General features: G+C 40.4%; 1 protein-coding gene and 1 long non-coding RNA gene across 6 annotated transcripts in view; one reads left to right on the top strand and one right to left on the bottom strand.

The window, feature by feature from the left end:
• Nucleotides 1-18,501, top strand: part of LOC138645012 (uncharacterized) — a 93,158-nt gene extending 74,657 nt beyond the window's left edge. Inside the window, exons 5-7 of the long non-coding RNA XR_011314700.1 lie at nucleotides 8,478-8,649; nucleotides 17,762-17,858; nucleotides 18,307-18,501. This is a non-coding gene — a long non-coding RNA (uncharacterized lncRNA). The remainder of the gene's footprint in view (nucleotides 1-8,477; nucleotides 8,650-17,761; nucleotides 17,859-18,306) is intronic.
• RBFOX1 (RNA binding fox-1 homolog 1) overlaps nucleotides 1-24,975 on the bottom strand; it is a 974,878-nt gene that overhangs the window by 656,878 nt on the left and 293,025 nt on the right. The gene's annotated exons all lie outside the window — the stretch shown is intronic.

Below are 24,975 nucleotides of genomic sequence, written 5' to 3'. Positions count from 1 at the left end.
GCATGGTAACCAGGGTAAACATCGGGTTACTAAGCGCGGCCCTGCGCTTAGTTACCCGATGTTTACCCTGGTTACCAGTGAAGACATCGCTGGATCGGTGTCACACACGCTGATCCAGCGATGTCTCCAGGGAGTCCAGCGACGAAATAAAGTTCTGGACTTTATTCAGCGACCAACGATCTCCCAGCAGGGGCCTGATCGTTGGTCGCTGTCACACATAACGATTTCATTAACGATATCGTTGCTACGTCACAAATAGCAACGATATCGTTAACAATATCGTTATGTGTGAAGGTACCTTTACGGCAGCAAATGCACAGTGAACGATCTATTATTGATCATTCAGTGTGCATCTGAAGAACGGTCTGCCTGTCTGAACATGCTGTTAAATGACCGCTGACTGGCAAACATGCATTTATTGCTGCTCAAAATGCAGTGTAAGTGGATATTTAGAGAAATGGCACGTGCTGCGTCAGGCTGCATGTATGCGAAAGAATGCCGACTGTGATATCTAATGGGTGCAATATTTTGAAACCAAATTGTGTGGCCATTTGGCATCATGTTGGGCAGAGCTAACTTAAAGGGACTCTGTCACCTGAATTTGGAGGCATGTACTACGGAGGACAGAGAATGAACTTCAATCCAATATTGCAGCCAGCATGCAGCCAGCGGGTAAGGAAAGGGTGAATCAAACACCCGAAAACCCTGCCCCTATGGCTGAAGATTGTTCCCTCCAAATTCAGGTGACAGAGTCCCTTTAAGTGTGTTCTGTCACTTTTCGAGGCAAATAATTTCCCATGAAAAGCCTGATTTTTTAGCAAGTTGATTGTTACTTGACTCCTTGCCTAATTATAAGTTTTCTGTATGAATGATTATTTGGACAATTAATTTTGCTTTGCAACTTAAATCAGTCTGCATTATTGTCAGCAGCACATCCCTGTTTACACGATCGGCTGCCATCAAATGATGATTTTTAAGTCTTCATAAAAGACACGGTCAGCGACAAACAATCACATCATCCTTCATTGTTTGATCGCATGACATTTTCAATGGGCGATGATCAGAATGAACATTTTCATGAACAAATTCATTCACACACAGAGATGCCCCAATGCAAAATCTCCAACAAAGCCCCAAATTTGTAATAGTATTTGTCTTATAGTAGTGAACAAAGTGATCACCTCCCCCCAAGGACCCGGGGCCTTGATGCAACTCCACCTCTGAACCCACTCTAGTTACGCCTATATTTTGAGTATTGCCGGTCAACGTAAAAATTCCCTTTAGTTCCATTTTACCAACATCTAAATGAACTGAATAGAACGAGCTAGTTAATGGGAATCATGTCAGCAATATAGAAAGACATTTTATTTAACATTCATGGACAGCTGGGCTATGAATAATCTCCACTCTGACCCATTTGTGCTGCTTTTGAATGTCCCCTTGGACTACAATAGTGGCCGGTTGGTTTATTTAGCCCGAGGTCAAGGTAGAAAGGAGTGAACGGACTAAGAATTCTCGTTTAAGGAGTCTTTTAATAGCTTCTTCCAAAATCAGTATGGGTTTTTATAAGATTAAAGATCTGGAAATATAGAAAAGCAGCGAAGTGTTCCTTCCTTATTCCTTCGGATTGCAGTTTTAACACAGCACATTAGTGTTTTTTCACCAGAGACTACTAAATTATTTGGACGGTAAAATAGTGCTGATTGCTGTGGTCATACGTTGTCTCAGTTGATAGAATAGCTGCAATTCAAAGCACTTGCATCTCCCATGAGACCATGATAATTGATCCCCTGCTCTGTTTCTGACTCGTCAACAATATTCTGTACAGTGAAACAGCTTATCTCTTTGCAAGGGACAATCCCACATAGGAACCGGCTGAATTCTTGTCAGGAATGTATTTCATGTGTGAAGGAAAATAAAGACTGATTGCTCTATCCCTTAAGTAGAAAGCTGACAGTAATATAACGGGAGATACACAGTGACACCGTACCAGTGCATTTACATTGATGAAGCGGAGGTTAAGACGTTGGATTATAACCCCTTCATGACCGGGGGATTTTTCGTTTTTCCGTGTTCGTTTTTCGCTCCCCTCCTTCCCAGAGCCATAACTTTTTTATTTTTCCGTCAATTTGGCCATGTGAGGGCTTATTTTTTGCGGGACGAGTTGTACTTTTGAACGACATCATTGGTTTTAGCATGTCGTGTACTAGAAAACGGGAAAAAAATTCCAAGTGCGGTGAAATTGCAAAAAAAGTGCAATCCCACATTGGTTTTTTGTTTGGCTTTTTTGCTAGGTTCACTAAATGCTAAAAATGACCTGCCATTATGATTCTCCAGGTCATTACGAGTTCATAGACACCAAACATGACTAGGTTATTTTTTATCTAAGTGGTGAAAAAAAATTCCAAACTTTGCTAAAAAAAAAAAAAAAAATTGCGCCATTTTCCGATACTCGTAGCGTCTCCATTTTTCGTGATCTGGGGTCGGTTGAGGGCTTATTTTTTGCGTGCCGAGATGAAGTTTTTAATGATAGCATTTTGGTGCAGATACGTTCTTTTGATCGCCCGTTATTGCATTTTAATGCAATGTCGCGGCGACCAAAATAACGTAATTCTGGCGTTTCGAGTTTTTTTCCCGCTACGTTGTTTAGCGATCAGGTTAATACTTTTTTTTATTTGATAGATCGGGCAATTCTGAGCGCGGCGATACCAAATATGCGTAGATTTGATATTTTTTTTATTGATTTATTTTGATTGGGGCGAAAGGGGGGTGATTTAAACTTTTATGTTTTTTTTATTTTTTTCACATTTTTTTAAACTTTTTTTTTTAACTTTTGCCATGCTTCAATAGCCTCCATGGGAGGCTAGAAGCAGGCACAGCACGATCGGCTCTGCTACATAGCAGCGATCTGCTGATCGCTGCTATGTAGCAGAATTGCACGTGTGCTGTGAGCGCCGACCACAGGGTGGCGCTCACAGCGACGGGCAATCAGTAACCATAGAGGTCTCAAGGACCTCTATGGCTACAATGGAGACGCATCGCCGACCCCCGGACATGTGACGGGGTCGGCGATGACGTCATTTCCGGCCGCCCGGCCGGAAGCGGTAGTTAAATGCCGCTGTCTGCGTTTGACAGCGGCATTTAACTAGTTAATAGGTGCGGGCAGATCGCGATTCTGCCCGCGCCTATTACGGGCACATGTCAGCTGTTCAAAACAGCTGACATGTCCCGGCTTTGGTGCGGGCTCACCGCGGAGCCCTGCATCAAAGCAGGGGAGCCGGCATCGGACGGTATAGTACGTCCGATGCCGGTAAGGGGATAAACACAAGTTACAGAAAAATAAAAGCAGACTATTAACTCATTCATTTTGTGCAGCTATGTTGCTATCTCCTATGGTGGTAGGTCTTCCCTGTGTGCCTTATCTTGTGCCATGTTTGCTGATATTTTGTCTCGTTTCCTCCCTATAGGAGCATTTTAGATATCCACTTGCCTCCTGCATTGGCTTAATATTCACATTTTCATGTGATTATTGCATTTAGCCACATTTCTGTCTATGGTTGTTCATCACGTTTTGCATTTGCCTTGTATGGGGCTTCTCCTCTGCATAATTTTATTCTTACCCTCTTTTGATGTTTGTACATTTTTGAAAATTTATTGTTTTTAAGTCTCTGTTAGTGTTTTTCAATAATCTTTGTATATTCATACTCTGATACATGATGAGCAGACCCGTGGATATTTGGGTTTTTCCAAACTTTAGCCAAATTTAAGTTGAAGTACCGGAACGCTACTGGAACTTGAACCCAAACCCCATATAATACAAAGGGGACCCTATCTTTGGTGCTGTAAAATGGTTGTAGTAAGGACTAGGCGGCTGCAAAAGAAAGTAGGGTACCCCCACTTAATCAATCTCTCTCCAAACACTAAAATGGACTTCCGGGAGAAGTCCATGTTCGGAGTTCAGCACCGGATGCTAGGTGTCGGCTACGAACCTCAAACTTTGCAGTTCAGGTTCGTTCATCTCTAACTCTAATACTTGCTGTGCTCTATACAATTTTTCTGTGCAACTTCTTGATTTTTTATTTTTAGAAAAATAAATGCACTTATGAAAAAATAAAATAGAAAATTACTCCCAACAATGATATCATAAATATATCATTGTACTAGTAATACATGTATTACATTAAAATAAATGAAAAGTCTAAAAACAAATAAACATAGTATACAACACAAGTACAGATGTAGCAATTACCTAAAAAAAGGAATGTAGCAATATGTTGTTATTATAGCAGGCCTATACGTTCTATGTGGCACGGCCAGTTCATTGGAGTGGCTGTGCTTCACAGTTTCTGTATGACGGCATTAAACGAACATTGTGACATGCTGCGTATATGCCTATAAGTATGAAATTAAAGGAACATTTTAAGTGTTATAGCAGGATTCTAAATTTACTGCTGCTTTCTGTCATAAACACTGCCTCCCTTGGTCACAGTTTGTGTGCGGTATTACAACAACCAATACACTTTATTGAAGTTGAGTAGCAGCTAGAAATGGATAAATCCTTTTGCAATTAATTAAATTTGCTACAAATTCTCCCCCCCTCCCCCCCCCACAACCTTTGGGGAATTTGATTCTCTTGAATCCAGCAATATTGTGGGCAGAACACATGATCATTTAAGACATCATTACTTTCAATGATGTGCATCGCATCCATTGTGATAGGGTGGGGTTTATTCTACAAAGCCAGAAGAAAGAAGGACATAAAGTAGAATAATGAATAAAAGGAGACGATCAAAGAACTGGGCAGTGACAGAGCATTATCTTGGGAGGCCTGAGTTGAAGTGAGTACAAGAGGTTTTTAAAGAAGCAATCTCATCACAATTTTATCCTCTTAATATATTGCAATTATCATAACATATAGCACTGCAATTGCTCATCTTTGCCTTCTACCCATTTAATTCTTCTCTTTTCCATTATTTTTTACGACATGTGATTAAAAACAGACTAGCTAAGGACTTCTAAGCAGGAGGTTAATTTTTTCCACATGGGTCATCACTAGCAGAGGAAGGAATGAGGCAGCAGGTTCAGGAGTTGAAGAAGGGGATGACTCATGAAGGGAAAGGAGCAGTAAAACAAAAAAAAGTTAGCTGGGCAGAAAGGCAAAACGATCAATTGTAAGTACACAGTGCTGTATAGTATGATGGCTACAAAGTATATAAGAGGATAAAAGCTTTGATGGTGATGCTTCTTTAACCCCATCCTGGCTGATTTGATTTAAATCACATTTATTTTCTGCCTTTACTCCATTTGAAAAAGCCTTCAGTTGGAAAGCTAAAGTGTTGCACATAGATGGGTTAACAAAACTCACATTTTTTCTGCTGCCTCCAATTTTTCCTCTTTTTTTTAGACAGATTATTTGATATGACAAATTTGACCTTGCACTGTTACGGAGGAAGCCTTGACTCTGAATGCAATAGGTTAAAAAAATCTTTCAGGATTCAGTCTTCTAACTAATTCATCTCAGACTAGGTATTTATTGATCTAACTCACAATATATACCCCGAAAGCCTATCTAATAACAAAAGAGCTATGTGGTTTCATAGCTTTCAGTCAGAAGCAGTTTTTTGACAAGTAATTTTAAGACACCAGTCTCTACTGAAGGAATTCAACAGAATTTAATAGGTTAAAAGAAGATCCACTAGGAATTCATGATTTCAAAGTAGTTCATCACACACTGTGTACTTATTGATTTCAGTCCCTATGTATGCCCCCAAAGCCTCTCTAATAACAAAGAGCCTGGGAAGTTCAATAGCTTTCAGTCAGGTCTTTTTGACAAGTCATTTTAAGAAGCAAAGTGTGCGCTCTATTGTTGTATATTAACTATCTGACATCACATTTATATACAGAAAGCTACCGACACTGGTCTTTATAGACCAAATGGACTGCAGAAAATAATTTTCTAGGGAATGACCATGAAATATCTTATTTTAGGATTATTTGGTATTCAAGTGGCTAGTATAGGGATTCAATAAGACTTTAATACTCTTCTATGAATGGACGTATATTAAGCCTGTAAACAGAATTCAATAAAAATCCATTGTTATTGGAGTATGGAGGGTTATATGTCACCAGTGTCAACTACGGTATATTTCCTGATGGGCCCATTAACCATCTAAACTGGTTTCAGGATTATATGTAAAGGTATATTTGTATACATAATGTTAGGGCTAGTGGAACGCACCAAATAATTAGAAAGATAGAATAAGGTGCGCTTGCAGCTCGGGGTCCACCGTGCAGAGATGGAACCTGCTGCTAAGTAATGACGGACTATATGTATGTACAATATGGATTCACACACGGGTTAACTTCACCCAGTGTGAAGAAAGCAAACCCTGTTAAGTCACAGGGCTGCGGTACTGCACAAAGAGCGCAAGCAAGGAGTCACAGAACTCTACCCCTAGACTCGGGATTAGAGTACAACTAGACCTATTGCGCTCGACACCGCAACTGGGGTGTCAGCATAACTGAAATAATAATTTAAATGAAATGAAAGCGCTGTGAAAGCGCACGGTGCCGCACTGGCGGTCACAGCAATTTGACTCTGTTTTGTGTGTCATATGCTGATAGCAAGTCGGGCGCTAGATAGCTATTATCCACCTTACATGAGCAGTAATACACAAGGGAAGGGATAATTAATGAGTGACTTTCACACGTCAACACACACACATTTACAAGTGTACACTAGCGCATGGCAGAGCGGCCATGCGAATCTTTCATAGCGGCAGTGCTACAAGACCTTCCAGATGGTCCAATAGGAGCCGCATCAGGACCTGAGCATGTGACCCCAACCTCCAATGGGAGGTCATCACGTGGGCATGCTCAGTAAGGGAAACGCAGGACTTAATCCCAGAAAGACCTGCTCGCTGCTGAACATTGCTGGCTACAAGGACAGAGCCTGGAAGGGCAATAGTAACCAGTTGTCTAGTATCGTCCTGAGCTAGACACTGGGACCGACGTCTCTGCTGAGCAGACTCCTCTGTGGCTGCAGAAGACTGGGAGACCACAGCGGAGATGGTTCGAGATTCCCCCTGTGCAGAGGCAGGAACTCAACTCCTAACACATGGCTGCATATAATTCCATGTTGGTTACGTATGAGCGCTTCTGTAAAGGATTCTTAGCCTTCACCTATTAACCTCTGTTCATGGATGTGATTTTCACATGAACATTGGGTTGAATCCTTGGAGTAGATGCAGGCTACTGCAAATAGTAAGCTTACCAGATCAGAACCAAAAGGTAGACAAGGGACAAATTCTTTAAGTCAGTAGAAGAGTCAAGAAATGGGCTAAAGTCTGAAACAGGAAAAAGGGATTTTCCCATGAAAGACAAATGTAACATATTAAAATGGTAGATGATAAAAATGTTTAATCAATGGATCTTCCACTACTGGGTATCCCACAAAACAATTGAATGGGAGTATTGATCTCTTATTCCTTCTTTCTGCATTGGAACTCCATAGGGCAGCATGGTCGCACATGTACTGTGCCAATCCTTAAAGAAGCAGCTCGCATTTTGCACTTAGTTCAATCATGACCAGCTCTACTCTCACCTACTGTATTCTCAGCCATCTCTTGTAGATTGTGAGCTTTCGCAATCAGGGTCCTCTCTCCTCCTCTACCAGTTATGACTTGTATTGTTTAAGATTATTGTACTTGTTTTTATTATGTATACCCCTCCTTACATGGAATAAATGGCGCTATAACAGTAGGAGCTACTACACCACATAAGGACACATCTTATCTGGGAATCGAGCCTCCTGAGGAGCCCAATGGGGCAAAACGCGTTGAGGCGCTGTGGATCTAGGTCAAATGGTGGACGAAGGGAGATATGTGCTTGGATTTGTGTTTCCTATATTATAGTCTGATGATTATACATCTGAGAGTCATGTGGTATATTGAATAGGCTCATCCATAACAATTGCGATGGACCTATGAATGATTGTACCAAAAAACTCCCTCGCCAGCACACCATTATTTTTCCTTCTGTGTTCCTAATATATTATTGTTTTTATGTATGGGGATCTAGGACTCCTTTAGTGTAGGAATATCTTTGTATAGCCTACAGCGGTTTCCCTAGACTGCGGGTAGTGGGAGCTCCCAAGTGGCTACAGGGTGTAACAGGGCCCCTAGGGATAGCCACCATGGAGTGGGGGCACCACAACGTTTCCCCCATAGGGTGCCAACCCCCACAGCCAGGTAGGTGTGAGTTTAGTACTCACTAGGGATACCTAGTACACCCCATTTTTAAATTCAGTGTTTTAGTGTGAGCACAGTGTTTGTTTTGTATTTTTGGTCAAGTTTGTGGTGTGAACCAACGTGTAGGTTCAGATTATCAATAAAGATTATGATTTTAGGGATATTTAATATTATAATACTAATGCACTGCTTCACTTTCACTTCCGTATGAACTAAACTGAAATCCAGAAGAAATAGAAGCTGCTACTGCTTTCTGACTTCCTCCGATTGTCAGTTACCTTCAAAGACAGTGAGAATGAAGCATTCCCTGATTGACTACAGGGCTCAAGTGGTATAACAAAATCATGCTAGCTCACGGAGAACCGACGCCAATGCCGATGGAATGACGCCAGCACTGATGGTAATATAGGTTTTTTTTATTTGACATGAATGAGAATTGAGAAGTTTTTCGAATAGTGGACAACCCCTTTAAGCTCTTATTCCGATGTATAATGCATTGTCTATGCACTACACTTTAGTGCTATGGAAATCACATTCTAAGGAAGCATACTTTCTTAATTATGCCTTGATGTTAATTGTTGCATCACTTAGCAATGTTGTGGTTATTTCAGCATAAATGTGTCCTGTTGTTTTCTTTGTTATAATCTCCAGACGTAGAACCCTCATTAAGAGTGACTGAAGTTAATTATATAAAGCCTATCATTATTGGCCAATCAGAAATCACAAGAGAGGCACAAGCATATTGCAGAAAATCTGGTCTGGGGGCCCTGCAAAGATCACAGGCATCAGAGTACTGATTTCCTCCGTTGTCATCGGGACCTTCTGGTTTGGTTTGACGTTTCTTTTTCCGAAACCATTTGTTGGGCTGCAGTTGATTATTATATAAACTGTTTCGATGGGGAAGTGAAAATCCCTGTAGTAACGCTGCTGCATTTATGGGAGAAGTGTCTTCATATCTGTTTTATTATTCTGCCCACCAAGCACTGCTGCCCTTATTATTTATTACGGCATTATAGCGAGTGACCAGGCGTCCCATTACTGCAGAGTTCTTCGGAAGAAAAGATGAATTATGTATTGTTTTACTGGCATCAGCTCCGACCTGCCCAAATGAATCTAAACTAAAAAGAATAGTCATGCTAACACTGTATTAGGCCATAACTGATGATTCTCGCCTCCTTATACTTGTATAGAAGTCATTTATAAATAATAACCGCAATGGCTTAACTCATTTTGTGGAATATTTGTCTATATTGGTCACAGACTGTGGACTGTAAGACCTGCAGCCATTCATCAGGACGGTGGGTTCAGAAAAAAAGAGATTGCAGCAGTATTGAAGTCCCCATCTGCACATGTCTGAATTTCGGCCTAGTGTGGTTGTTGACATGGTAACATGTGTCTGCTTATCTTGGCAAGTATTTGCCGTTGTCTCTAGAACTGCTTTGAGTGGTCTCTCGTAGCTCTTTCTTACAAGAATGAGCATTACAATTCACATGTTTAGAAAGGATGGCACAGATCGCAAATAGTACTGGAAACATTTCTCCAGAAGTTCAATGGAGGTGAAATATAATTTTCAGTCTTTGATATAATGTGTCAGTTTCAGAATTGTTTTTTAACAATGCCTTGTAGAATAAATCATCTTAATGTCACCATTAGCGCTCAGCCACATCCTTATTTTATGGCAGATTAAAATGTCATTTTTTTTTATGTTGCACACATTTTTGGGGCGTTTTGTGGAACTTTTATAATGTCATTTTGTAATTACATTTATCTTGCTATTTTTCACATACTTTAAAAGGAGTCTTAGGAAAAATGCTAGATAACAGATAGCACAGAGGACCTTGAGTCTACAATGTGTTACTTAAAAATAATGATCCTGACAGTGATAATCAATCCACAGAGAATTGAGTTTAAATCAAAATTCCTGAAATTGGGGTCCTCTCCTTCTCTTGCCTGTAAAATGTAAGCTCTTATGGTCAGTGGGGTCCTCTCTTTCTCTTGTGTGTAAAGTGTAAGCTCTTATGGTCAGTGGGGTCCTCTCTTTCTCTTCTGTGTAAAGTGTAAGCTCTCATGGTCAGTGGGGTCCTCTCTTTTTCTTGCCTGTAGAGTATATGCTCTTATGGTCAGTGGGGTCCTAGCTTTCTCTTGCCTGTAGAGTGTAAGCTCTTACGGTCAGTGGGGTCCTCTCTTTCTCTTGTGTGTAAAGTGTAAGCTCTTATGGTCAGTGGGGTCCTCTCTTTATCTTGACTGTAGAGTGTAAGCTCTCATGGTCAGTGGGGTCTTTGCTTTGTCTTGCCTGTAGAGTGTAACCTCTTATGGTCAGTGGGGTCCTCTCTTTTTTTTACCTGTAGAGTGTAAGCTCTTAAGGTCAGTGGGGTCCTCTCTTTCTCTTGTGTGTAAAGTGTAAGCTCTTATGGTCAGTGGGGTCCTCTCTTTCTCTTCTGTGTAAAGTGTAAGCTCTCATGGTCAGTGGGGTCCTCTCTTTTTCTTGCCTGTAGAGTATATGCTCTTATGGTCAGTGGGGTCCTAGCTTTCTCTTGCCTGTAGAGTGTAAGCTCTTACGGTCAGTGGGGTCCTCTCTTTCTCTTGTGTGTAAAGTGTAAGCTCTTATGGTCAGTGGGGTCCTCTCTTTATCTTGACTGTAGAGTGTAAGCTCTCATGGTCAGTGGGGTCTTTGCTTTGTCTTGCCTGTAGAGTGTAACCTCTTATGGTCAGTGGGGTCCTCTCTTTTTTTTACCTGTAGAGTGTAAGCTCTTAAGGTCAGTGGGGTCCTCTCTTTCTCTTGTGTGTAAAGTGTAAGCTCTTATGGTCAGTGGGGTCCTCTCTTTTTCTTGACTGTAGAGTGTAAGCTCTCATGGTCAGTGGGGTCTTTGCTTTATCTTGCCTGTAGAGTGTAACCTCTTATGGTCAGTGGGGTCCTCTCTTTTTTTTACCTGTAGAGTGTAAGCTCTTAAGGTCAGTGGGGTCCTCTCTTTCTCTTGTGTGTAAAGTGTAAGCTCTTATGGTCAGTGGGGTCCTCTCTTTTTCTTGACTGTAGAGTGTAAGCTCTCATGGTCAGTGGGGTCTTTGCTTTCTCTTGCCTGTAGAGTGTAACCTCTTATGGTCAGTGGGGTCCTCTCTTTTTTTTACCTGTAGAGTGTAAGCTCTTACGGTCAGTGGGGTCCTTGCTTTCTCTTGTGTGTAGAGTGTAAGCTCTTATGGACAGTGGGATCCTCTCTTTCTCTTGCCTGTAGAGAAGTAAGCTCTTATGGTCAGTGGGTTCTTTGCTTTCTCTTGCCTGTATAGTGTAAGCACTTACAGTCAATGGGGACCTTGCTTTCTCTTGTGTGTAGAGTGTAAGCTCTTATGGTCAGTGGGGTCCTCTCTTTTTCTTGAGTGTAAAGTGTAAGCTCTTACGGTCAGTGGGGTCCTCTCTTTTTCTTCTGTGTAAAGTGTAAGCTCTTATGATCAGTGGGGTCATCTCTTTTTCTTGCCTGTAAAATGTAAGCTCTTATGGTCAGTGGGGTCCTCTCTTTTTCTTGCCTGTAGAGTGTAAGCTCTTATGGTCAGTGGGGTCCTCTCTTTCTCTTGTGTGTAGAGTAAGCTCTTATGGTCAGTGGGGTCCTCACATTCTCTTGCCTGTAGAGTGTAAGCTCTTATGGTCAGTGGGGTCCTCACATTCTCTTGCCTGTAGAGTGTAAGCTCTTATGGTCAGTGGGGTCCTTGCTTTATCTTGCCTATAAAGTTTAAGCTCTTATGGTCAGTGGGGTCCTCACTTTCTCCTGTGTGTAGAGTGTAAGCTCTTATGGTCAGTGGGGTCCTCTCTTTCTCTTGTGTGCAAAGTGTCAGCTCTTACGGTCAGTGGGGTCCTCTATTTCTCTTTTGCCTGTAAAATGTAAGCTTTTATGGTCAGTGGGGTCCTCACTTTCACTTGCCTGTAAAGTGTAAGCTCTTATGATCAGTGGGGTCCTCTCTTTTGCCTGTATGGTATTAGCTCTTAAGGTCAGCAATAATCTCTCTCTCTCCCCATGTGTATTTTATGAGCAATGACAAGTTTTCCACAACTGAAATCAGAGAAAATTTATTAACAGCAAATCAATTTTTTTGGGGGGGAAATTCGTTGAAATCAGCAAATTCAAATTACAAAAGATCTGCTCAAGTCTTCTACTGACGCCTAAAAAATGACAGAAATACTACAAAATGTACATTGTACACCATGTTGTATGTATCACCATAGACTTCAAGTTTAACATTTAATCTGAAAATCCCCATTTAAGTGCTACTCCACCTCAAAAAATGTCAATTTTTTTGTCATAAAAATGCTAAGTGTGTGAATCCAGCCTTGAAAGTGGATAGCGTATTCTTTAAGCGGCCCTGCAGTTGAGGCTGTCTAGCAGCTTCAAATCAAGAAGCCGCGGGGACACACACATAATCTACGCGCACGCCCAAAATAGTTGGAGAACACCTGGGTATGCTCGGAAAACTCGAGTAATGAACACATACTCATCACTACTGTCTACCCATTTTTTGCACAAAGAGATTTAAAGAGCTTGTCTGAGTGAGCCCTTAAAGTGATTTTACTTTGGATACATGAACATTTTTTTGATACTTTAACAATTAATTTAATATATAATTAATTTGAATAGTAATATATTTAATTTTTTTGTGGGGGCAAAAAACAAAGGAACATAAAACGATCTGGATATCTATTGAAAGCCTCTTGCAGTACTGCAGTTTTATTTTTTTTATTTATGGTTTCCTTGCGATCAATTATACGCTGATGCAATGAAGCCTTTTAGATTGCTAATGTTCTCTGTAACTGCTCCAAAAACACTAAGATTCAGACTGCAGATAAAGCTTTAAACTACAGAGCTCAACCAAACCATGAATTCCAATATTTGTGCTCCTATCTGAACAAGATTGCTCTGTAAACCAGCTCGTATCCCATTGAGCTGTGATAACAGAATGCACACACTGCCGCGGGAGATATATGAAGAGATCAGTTTGGGATTTTACCTTACATTAGTGTCAACCTGTTGCTCACTTTCAGTTGCCTTTAAAGTCCCTTTAATCTGATAATAGCATCTCCATATGCCCATTGCTGTGGAAAGGATTGAGACAATCAGCATTTTATAATCCGAGCTACGGCTCGGCATCTGTACGGATGATACGACTTCACCGGGGATCACATCACTTGTAAGATTACCTTACGGAATCGGGGATTTTGCACCACAAGCGTAGCATGCAAGCACTAAATTGTAATTATATCTATAGTAATGGTTTCAACTTGGGTTGATCTGGGAAGACGGTAGATTAATATGTTGCATCCCTTTATAAAAGAAATTCTTGTAATTAATTTTATTCTCTTCCATTGTGTGAGGCTAAAAACGTGCATGTAAATGACAATTCATAACTAGTGTTGAGCGATACCGTCCGATACTTGAAAGTATCAGTATCGGATAGTATCGGCCGATACCCGAAAAATATCGGATATCGCCGATACCGATATCCGATACCAATACAAGTCAATGGGACACCAAGTATCGGAAGGTATCCTGATGATTCCCAGGGTCTGAAGGAGAGGAAACTCTCCTTCAGGCCCTGGGATCCATATTAAGGTGTAAAATAAAGAATTAAAATAAAAAATATTGATATGCTCACCTCTCCGGCGGCCCCTGGACATCACGCTGGTAACCGGCAGGCTTCTTTGTTTAAAATGAGCGCCTTTAGGACCTGCGAATGACGTCGCGGCTTCTGATTGGTCGCGTGCCGCTCATGTGACCGCCACGCGACCAATCAGAAGCCGCGACGTCATTCGCAGGTCCTTAATTCCTAGAATTAGGAGTTTAGTGAATGAGAATGACGTCACGGCTTCTGATTGGTCGCGTGGCGGTCACATGAGCTGCACGCGACCAATCAGAAGCCGCGACGTAATTCGCAGGTCCTAAAGGCGCTCATTTTAAACAAAGAAGCCTGCCAGGTAACCAGCGTGATGTCCAGGGGCCGCCGGAGAGGTGAATATATCAATATTTTTTATTTTAATTCTTTATTTTATACATCCCTATGGATCCGATACCGATACCCGATACCACAAAAGTATCGGATCTCGGTATCGGAATTCCGATACCGCAAGTATCGGCCGATACCCGATACTTGCGGTATCGAAATGCTCAACACTATTCATAACAGTCATGACAATACAATTTGCGTATACATTGTATGAAGATAATATTTTATAGTTCTGAGTGGTTTTCTTTGCAACTGGGTATAAGTATATGGTCACACTAGCGCATATTCTCTCATGTGAGAGAATCAGGTTGACTATGCTAATCAGACTCGGCTCAGAGTGTGATCACAGTATACCACGGTTTTCTCGGATGAGGAGAAAATGGAAAAAAAAGTCTCCATTTTCTCCATTCTGTCAGTCTGTAGAAGTCAGACTGCACTCAGATGTCATCCAAGTGAAGTCCAATGCTTTCCATGGATTCGTTGACTTCCATGGCCTGGCCCGGTCCAGTAATCAGATCCAACTCCGACATGTTGAGATTTTTTTCTTGGACTGGCTCCAACATGTGCATGGCCCCATACATTAATATTGGTCTAACTGCACTCAGGCCGAAAATACAATCATGTGCAAGAACCCTTGTACCAATATGGACTGGGTAGAAAAGAACTGTAAACACTCAAACAATGTAATGACCAGATTAGATGAATACGGACACTACTAATTGATCTGATAAGTTTAAATTGATATAGTCCACGCTGAGTCCACGAACATCCCGATGGAAACTGATGGAGTAACTGATCCAATTGTTTGCATGTTTTTTGTGGATCGGTCTAGATACCAGTCATGAGAATGGATATTAATTAGTGATGAGCGAATATACTCGTTATTTCTCGAGCACGCTCGGGGGTCCTCCGAATATTTTTTAGTGCTCTGAGATTTCGTTTTTCTTGCCGCAGCTGAATGATTTACATCTGTTAGCCAGTACATGTGGGGGTTGCCTGGTTGCTAGGGAATCCCCACATGTACTTATGCTGGCTATCAGATGTAAATCATTCAGCTGCGGCAAGAAAAACTAAATCTCCGAGCGCTAAAAAATACTCGGAGGACACATCAGCGTGCTCGAGAAATTTCGAGTAACGAGTATATTCGCTCATCACTAATATTAATGTTAGAGCTAACTTTGTGATCTAGAATCGGACCAGTAACTGGGAATAAATGATAAAAAGCATGACAGCTATAGTTGTATTTTTGCATGAGATGTGATCCAGCTGAGGTGCATCAAGCTAAAAAAAACTGAACTTGATTTTATGGATGTGTGACATGTGGATATTACCTAGACTATTCATGTCAGGTTGAATTTTCTTGGGGCAATAGGGAGTGAGAGGGCGACCAAGCAGCTTAGGGTGGCACCGCAAGAACAACATGGTGGACTTGTATCGAAAAAAGAAGGAAACCATAGGTGGCTTTGCCAGCCGGATTTCGATTGGTAAACCTTCTAGATTGATACTCAGTTATTTAACTGATCAATTATGCAGCTTGTGCCATGTAAAAAATAAAATTATTGCACTAGTTTATTGACTCTTAATGAAAGGCCATCTTCTCATAATTTTAGACTGATGCGATTACATTATTCCCATATGGAGCATGACTTATAATAGGAGGGAAAATGGCAGCCAGAAAGCAAGGACAGGAAACAGAACAGGAACAAGGATGTGCAGTGCAGGAACAAGCAGCACGGAACTACCTAGAAGAAGGAGTCAACGGCCAGAAGGGTGACGCCACCAGACAAATGGAGGATTAGGCCATCGCAGAACCACTAGAGCCTTTTCATAGTTTCTCCTCCATCTCCAATGTTTTACACTTCTTGGTTACATCTGCTAAGTGCCACGTGTTGGGGATCCCTGACCTAGGCCACCGCAGCACCACTGGAGCCTCTTCATAGTTTCTCCTCCATCTCCATTGTTTTTCACTTCTGGGCTACATCTGCTGAGGTTTGGGGATCTCTGACCTCGGCCACCACAGCACCAAGAGAACCTTTTCATAGTTTTTCCCCCATCTCCATTTTTTTTCACTTCTCGGCTACATCTGCTGAGTGTTGGGGATCACTGACCTCGGCCACTGCAGCACCACTGGAGCATTTTCGTAGTTTCTCCCCCCTCTCCATTGTTTTTCACTTCTCGGCTACATCGGCTGAGTGTTGAGGATCCCGGACCACAGCCACCACCGCACCACTAGAGCCTTTTCATAGTTTCTTCCCCATCTCCAATGTTTTTCACTTCTCGGCTACACCTGCTGAGTGTTGGGGATCCCTGACCTCGGCCACCACAGAACCACTGGTGTCTTTTCATAGTTTCTACCCCATCTACATTGTTTTTCACTTCTCGGCTACATCTGCTGAGTGTTGGGGATCCCTGACCTCGGCCACCACAGAACCACCGGAGTCTTTTCATAGTTTCTCCCCCATCTACATTGTTTTTCACTTTTCGGCTACACCTGCTGAGTGTGGGGGATCCCTGACCTCGGCCACCACAGCACCACTGGAGCCTTTTTATAGTTTCTCCCCATCTGCATTGTTTTTCACGTCTCGGCTACATCTGCTGAGTGTCGGGAATCACTGACCTATAGCATGCAATGTTTAGTAAAAAGGCCCACTGCTGTAACTGCATCAAAACTGATACAATGTGATTCAGCTCCAAATGAACTTTGTACAAAAACAGATTGGAAAACACTAAATGAATATAAATCTAGACTTAAAAAAGTCAGTGATTGTTTATGCATAAAGGCTATAATTATTAAGGGGAACCTGTCAGCAGTTTTGGCCGATATAAGATACGGCCATCACCTTTCAGGGCTTTTATGCAGCATTCCATAATGCTGTATATAAGACCCCAACCCAACCTGGAAGAACTGAAAAATAAGTTTATTATACTCACCTGCGGGGCAGTCCGGTCCGATGGGTGTCGCTGATCTTGGTCTGGCACCTCCCATCTGCTTGTGATGCCACCTTCCTGTTGCTTCTTGTGGATGACACATCTCTACATCATCCACACAGGTTCCATGGTATCGCGCTCCTGCACAGGTTCTCTGCTCTCTTGATGAGGGCAGAGCAAAGTACTGCAGTGCACAGGTGTCGGGCCTCTCTGACCTTTCCCGGTACCTGCGCACTGCAGTACTTTGCTCTGCCCTCAACAGGGCAGATAAGTATGCCTGTGCAGGAACGCAATGCCAGGGAGTCTTGTCATCCACACGAAGCGAGCAGGAGGGCGGCATTACAAGAAGAAGGGAGGTGCCAGTGCAAGACCAGTGATGCTCATCGGACCGGACCGCCCCGCAGGTGAGTATAATAAAACTTATTTTTCAGTTCTTGCAGGTCAGGTTGGGGGCAGATATACTGCATTATAGAATACTGTATATCAGCCCTGAACGGTGGTGGCCGTATCTTATATAGGCCAAACCTGGTCACAGGTTCCCTTTAACAGTATTATCACTAAATTCTGATGTATCCTATTGTCATGTAATCGTCTTTTAGGTTTCTAATATATTTGACAGCAAGAATAGAGTTGCAAACTGCACAATTCTAGCCATTAAAAGCACTTGGAATCCCAATGGACTGGTAAAACTTCAAGGTGAATATAACCTTGTGCTTATTTCTAAACCCTTATACATGTACTATATACATAATCACTGTTTTAGAACTTCATACATAAGTGTTGTAAATGCTTTATATAGTATATTTTGGAAATACCAAATACTATAATGCAGTCTACCATTCATAAATAAGATATTTCATTATTTCATTACAGCCATGATGAATTCCATTATTGTATTGTCCCATTTTCATTGTGACATGGCTATCCTGTGCACTTTATTAATTCCTTACAGATAGATACATTGCAGTATATAAAGGATTGTATATGGATCAAATTAACCTGACATGGATCAATAGGAACCATTGCTCTGTCTGGAGGTGCTCTGTCTGCAATGATCAGTCACAAAGCAATATGTGAAAAAGAAATAATATCTTCCTTTGGCATTGAAATGTTCTTTTAGTAAGTCTGTCACTTCTTATTTCAGTTAACAAACTCGTGAATAAAGCTCATCACTGGTCAAGCATTACCCCTTCAGAATACTAAACAGGAGACATCGTGCCAGATATCATGAGGAGGATGCAGGGATTTTCAAAAATAATTATCATCAGGATGGCGAATTGTACAATATTCTGCAACATGTCGTGAATGGGACATAATGTGTCTCGTACATGCAATTAGATTTATATACATACCGAGGACCCGGACTACAGAATTAATAAACAGTATATATCTGTACACTATAGATTTATATATATTGTAACTGTTCCTTTCCCACATAATCAGACATTGATATCTGATGGTGCGATGGAGAATGGTGAGGAGGAGTAATCGGAGTATCACAAGCAGTAGTTGTGGATAATGATGATGATGATGATGATAATGATGACACCGACCAGTTATTACATGAGTATGCAACCTGGTTATCAAAAATCGACCACAAAGAGAAGGGGTAGGAGGACTTCTCTAGCATTGCTCATGTACCTGGCCAGTGTGCTTTTCCCATATCACTTCTTGTGCTGAAGGAGAACTGTCATTCATAGTCTCCTGAGATCTGGATTTAAATCACTTTGGTCTCCTTCTGCTGAGCCTGCACACTGGAAAAGATTTGTCGACCAGCAATGTAGAGAAAAAAATCCCATACCCAAGATGACTTCTTTAAGAATCTGCCACAACCATGACCATAGCTCTCAGTGACTGTTAAGCCTTTTCAGCCAACAAGTTACATCATCACAGGATCCCAAGTTGTCCAGAGAAGAAGCAAATATTCCCCTGGAAGATCGTTTGGCAGAAAGTTAATTATTTTATTTATCACCGACTCCACTACTCTCTTCCTCTGATGACATTATCTCCTCATCATCCTGATCTGGCTTTCAGGTCTTATCCACCACATAATCATAATCATCATCCTCATCATCCTCCCTATCTTGGCTGTTAGTGCCTAAGTGTGGAAAATGTCCAGAGCTCCTTGACCTCTTTCCTGATTTTCACCTCTATATTTTCCCTGACACAGAGTGTTTCTACAACCTCAGCTGCCATTGCCAGTGCCCCTATCACCATGGCAGACAGAACCACCAATTCAGCTAGGCATTGGAATCATGTCCTCCATCTCCTCTGGCCCTATTCCATATGAATACAAAACGTTGATTGTTCATCTCATCCAATAAATCAATTGGAAGAAGTTTAAGCTGTCAAATATATTCCTTAGCCCTCAAAGGGCTGTGGCTTAGGGGATTAAGGGGTAAAACAGACAGTGGTGTCAGGAATATAATTCAAAAATGGTCCATGCCATTAGTGGTAGTGGTATGGCTTCTGCTTGGGGCTCACTCATTCTTAGCCATGGTATGCCATTTTTCTTTTACATTACACCATCCGTGGCCATTGCCATTTTTTGCTTTACCATACATTTTATACCGCACTATTAACAATCTTTGTCAGTTTTTCCCTTGTCAAAAGCGACACAACAAGAAGTGTTAGGTAGGTTCACGTCCAAAAAACCAAATGCACCAACAAGCTACAGTACCGGTGTGGAATGTATGGGTGTAAATGTTTTTAGAGATTTCTTTTTAAAAACAATTATCCCTCCAATCCCTCAAAGGAGATAATAAGAATTTTACGGTAGTTAAATACACACCTAAAAAGTAAGAGACTGCAACATGCATCTACATTGGTGTGTCACATACAGATTTTTAATTTGACTAGTAATACAGGAATGCAAAAAATATAGATTTTTTTATGAACGAGACAGTTGCAGCTAAATATCTGTTTTTTTTTTTACCTTTTTTTTTGTATTCTTAAAACACATCTATTACCTACAGACTACAACACTTATCTTCTTCAGTGCTACAGTTATACAATTCACACTGTCTGGAATATTTGTTCAATGACCTCTGACATTCTCTTACTTATCCTTAATTACCTGACAACAGCTGCTGCATTCTTTGTCTTGGCTTTTATACTGGCTGAAAAGCCCGTATGGCTGAATGTTTAGTCATGTGAGCCTTCTCTGGCATATTTTTGTATAAATTCTATGTTGTTAACTTTTCTGTAGCATATATATATATATATATATATATATATATATATATATATATGTGCATGTGTGTGTCCTTGTAAGTATTTTTTCTGTATATTAGAAAAGAGAAAATCCTCCAAATTATCCTGGATATAGGCAGGAGATGGGGGATAAATGTGTGCCAGGAATGCTGACTTTTGGTTATAAATTACAGCCGACTTAAGAACCAAGGGGATATCAAGAAGGACCAAAAAAACAACTATCAAGAGAGAAAGTCATGAAGTAGACAAAAGCTAGTGACAAATCTTCAGTATTCTTGGGCTTTCTTTCTAGCAGCAGGAAAACAGTGCTTGAAAAGTTGTACATAGGAGTCTTCCTGTTTTTCAGCACCTATTGAATCTTACGCTTGATAGGCACAAGGAAAATACAATAGTAAGCACTACAAAAGATACAGTGTATAGAGGATCTGTCCTGGTCTGCCCAGTGCATGTCACTTTGTATGTTATCCTAAGAAAAGGCCACAACGAAAGTTTAAGATCAAATGCAGCCAGTAACGCAACATTTCTCAATCTGTAATATACAATACTGTCCAAAAGGTTTAGGCAGGTGTGGGAAAAATGCTACAAATTAAGAATGCTTTTACAAATAGAAGTGAAGAAAGTTTATACAAAATAACAAAATGCAAATTTAATCAACAACAGAGAAATCAAATCCAAATCAATATTTGATGCAACCACCCCTTGCCTTTCAAAAAATCATCAGTTCTTCCAGGTGCACTTGCACACAGTTTTTGATGGAAAATGGCAAGGAGGTTGTTTCAAACATCTTGGAGAACTAACCACAGATCTTCCATGAATGTAGGCTTACACAAATCCATCTTTCTCTTCTCTTTCTCAATGATGCTGAGATCAGAGCTCTTTAAAGGCCAAATCATCATTTCCAGGACTCCATGTTCTTCGTTTTGCTGAAGATAATTCTTAATAACATTGGAAGTATGTCTTGGGATAATGTCCAGCTGCAGAATACATTTCTAGCCATTTAGAAACCTGATGGAATTGCATGATGGATATGAATCTGCCTGTTTTTCTCCACATTGAGGACACCCAGAAATATGTAATGTTGAGGATCATAGACACAGTAGTCAGTCAAGTTAGCCTAGTGCAGCAGATGATACACCAAATGCTTTCTTCCTGTCTAAATTGGAAAATGTCCATATGTGCCATCAGGTCAAAACTGTTAGTAACCAGTAGGACCATGCTGCATCCATCTACTGTTCAGATAAGTCTTACCAGAAATGGTCTTCTTGACAGAATTGAGTCCAAAAATGATTACTGTGGCATAGAAAAAGGCTAGGTAAAATATCTACCCATGAAAACATAGAAATATGGAGCAGAAAATGTCGGAAGGTGCTTTAGAATGACAAGTCAAAGTGTGAAATATTTGGCTCTAAAAGAAAGGACTGGTACAATATTTAGAGTCTGCAAGCAACAATGAAGCATGGTGGAGGTCTCTTGCCAGTGTGCCGCTGCATATCTATCAGCAAATGAAGTTTAGAACTTGGTCAAGATTAATGCTAAAAATTACGGGAAGATACTTATCGATCATGCAGTTCAATCAGGTAAGTGTCTGTCATCTCCAATTTTTTTCTGCAGCAGGAAAATTTCCCCAATCATATAACCAATGTCACTAACAATTATCCTCAGTGTAAAGAAGAGCAATGAGTCAAGAAAGTGATTATATGGCCCCGCAGTGCCCTGATCGCTACATCATTCAGTCTGTCTGGGGTTGGAGGAAGAGACTGAAGGATTTGTGCCAGTCTACAGTCACATAAGATCAGTGGTTACTTCTCCAATTAATTTGAAACAACCTCCTCCCTAGCGAGTTGCTTCAAAAACTGCATGCAAGTGCACCCAACATAATTGATGAAGGGGCAATCATATCATAATTTGATTGTTTTTTAGATTTTTATTTTTCTTATTCCTTTTGCATTTTGGTAATAGATAAAAACAATCTATTAACATTTCAATTTTTTTTAAATTCCTCTTCTGCAGCAGTTTTCCACACTTTTCTAAAACTTTTGTACAATTCATCACATCTTCCAGACTCACCAATGATGCAGAGATTCATATATATGACAACAATGGATGGTTTCAGATATTTTTCAGCATGATGAACTGCCAATTAAACATGAAGGCACAGTTGGGCTATTACTGCCTATGACATTGCAGTGAGGGAACCCAACCGAAGAGGAGACATGTTGTAAATGGAAATCAGTCTTACACAAATCGGTAATTGGCCATGCCACAAAAGATAAATAAGCCTACACTATTATTTCTATAATGTAAAAGGAAAATGTAATCTTAAAAATAGTTTCATTTTCTTTGAAATCTCCTGTTTTCAGAAGTAGAGGCATTTTCCAAGTTGGGTTTGGATTTGGTGGAAAAAAAGCTTAGTACATACTGGAAACCACTTTACAGAAATAAATACAAGATGGAATATTACTGACACAATTAGGTCTTAACAGCACATTAAGCTTTGCCCTAGGCCCCAAGAGAGATTATTGACTTTCTAAGTGATATTTCTCCAAGTTACATCAAATGACTTTAGGATGTCAAGTTGAGGACATTTCTTCTACCTGGTCACGGTATTACAGTGGCATCATTTAAAATGATGGAGCATTTGACAATAATTCTTATTGTACATACAACATTCACATTTTCAATGGAAATTGTAAAGTATAATCCAGCAAATATTTCTTAAAACATTTGATTATTTTTAATGTCTCGATTTTTTAAGGTTCTGTGTCATAAAAATGAGAACCTATAGTAGGCTTCACATGTTGGCAATATAGAGAAAAGGCAGCATTACCTAGTTAGCATTAAAAGCTTTACTGTGTAAGGCTCTGTCAAAAATACGAAGACACTTGACATTCCAAATTCTAGATAGATTAAATTTTTATTTTGTCAATTCAACAAAAAAATTGTAGTAACATTTCGGTTCCAAAGTATGGACCTTCATCAGAAATCGGTTGCTAATGTGATGCAGGGAAGGTAACGCAGAGATGAAGACAATGCTGGAAAAAAAGTGATCTTGGCTGAGCCAAGTCTGCCCAAACAATTGCCACTCATTTTTCTAGTGATCCTTAGTTGTTTTGTAAGGAATTTTGTATGATTGAACTAGTACCCTATACATGTGCACTAACTGTATTTACTTAATGTCGATGTCGACTCACCAAAAATACAGTGTAAATGATTATAAAGTCATTATTAAAGTAATAGGCAATATGAGGCTTCTTCATATTTTAACAGGAATAGTGCGGTGCTTTCCTCTCATACAGCCAAATCAGAACTCTTGCTTTGCACTATGGGCAAACACACAGAAACACCTTTCTGCAAATAGAGTTTTTGGCAGGGCCTATATCTTATGTCATGTGGTACAGCTCCTTAAAAGGTCAATATTTACTTTTAGGATTATTACCATCTCCAAGATACTTTCCTAATATATAGTAGGTGTAATAATATTAATATTTATTAAATAGCTCCAGTTAAAAATGTAGTATAGTTCTTCTGATTTTCTTTGCTGCTAACTCCATGTGCAGGGCATTGCAGTAGCTTAGATACTGTATCCATGGTTACTAACACTAACATCTAACTAGCTGTCACTACGTAAGTGGTCATAACCATGGATACTTACTACTAACTACTAATAACTAACAACCTAGGCTACGTTCACATTTGCGTTGTTGTGTTGCGTCGGCGACGCAACGCACAATGCATGCAAAACGCATGCAAAAACGCACTGCGTCCATTTTTGGCTTGATTTTGGACGCAAAAAAAATGCCACTTGCTGCGTCCTCTGCGCCCTGACGCTTGCACCAAAAATGACACATGCATCACAAAATGCAAGACAACGCATGTCCATGCGCCCCCATGTTAAATATAGAAGCGCATGACGCATGCGTCGCCGCGGCTGCGCCCGACGCAATGCTAATGTGAACGTAGCCTTACTAGCTAACTGTCGCTATATAAGTGGTCATAACCATGGATACTTAAGCTATTACAATGCCCTGCACTTGAGGTAAGCAACATTACTTATCAGAAGAACTATACTACATTTCTAACTGGAGATATTTCCAAAATGTAGTATTAATATTATTATTATATGTAAAACAATTTCGGATAGGATCTTGGAGATTGGAATACCCCTTTCATTGTTTCTGTCATATGATCAGGAAAAATAGTAAATCATTATTTGAAAAAGGCTTCAATCATGCTCATAAAAAAAAATTACTTTATTTTTAGTGAGCTGACAACCCCTTTTAAATTCTTTCAGACCTCTCTAAAATTTTCAAATGTTAAATGTTTGAAATAAAGAGTTTTTGTTTTAGTTAATAATTCATAAGTCAATCAATACACACTTTTAAAATGACATCATACTTATGACACTATATATATTTTTTTATACGTAGATTGTAAGCAGGTTTTGAAGGTATTTACTCACCAAATACCCACCGTCCAAAATTTTGAAAGCTACAACTGAGAAATATAAATTTAGCTCTATAATATCTCTCCACAGAGTTCTAAAAACTTTGTAGTTACCGGTACAGGTCACTTACAGTGGTGATATCCTCGGGCAAAGAAT

Source organism: Ranitomeya imitator, chromosome 7 (genome assembly GCF_032444005.1).
Source record: "Ranitomeya imitator isolate aRanImi1 chromosome 7, aRanImi1.pri, whole genome shotgun sequence".
Lineage (NCBI taxonomy): Eukaryota > Metazoa > Chordata > Amphibia > Anura > Dendrobatidae > Ranitomeya > Ranitomeya imitator.
This window is presented reverse-complemented; position numbering and strand designations above follow the sequence as displayed.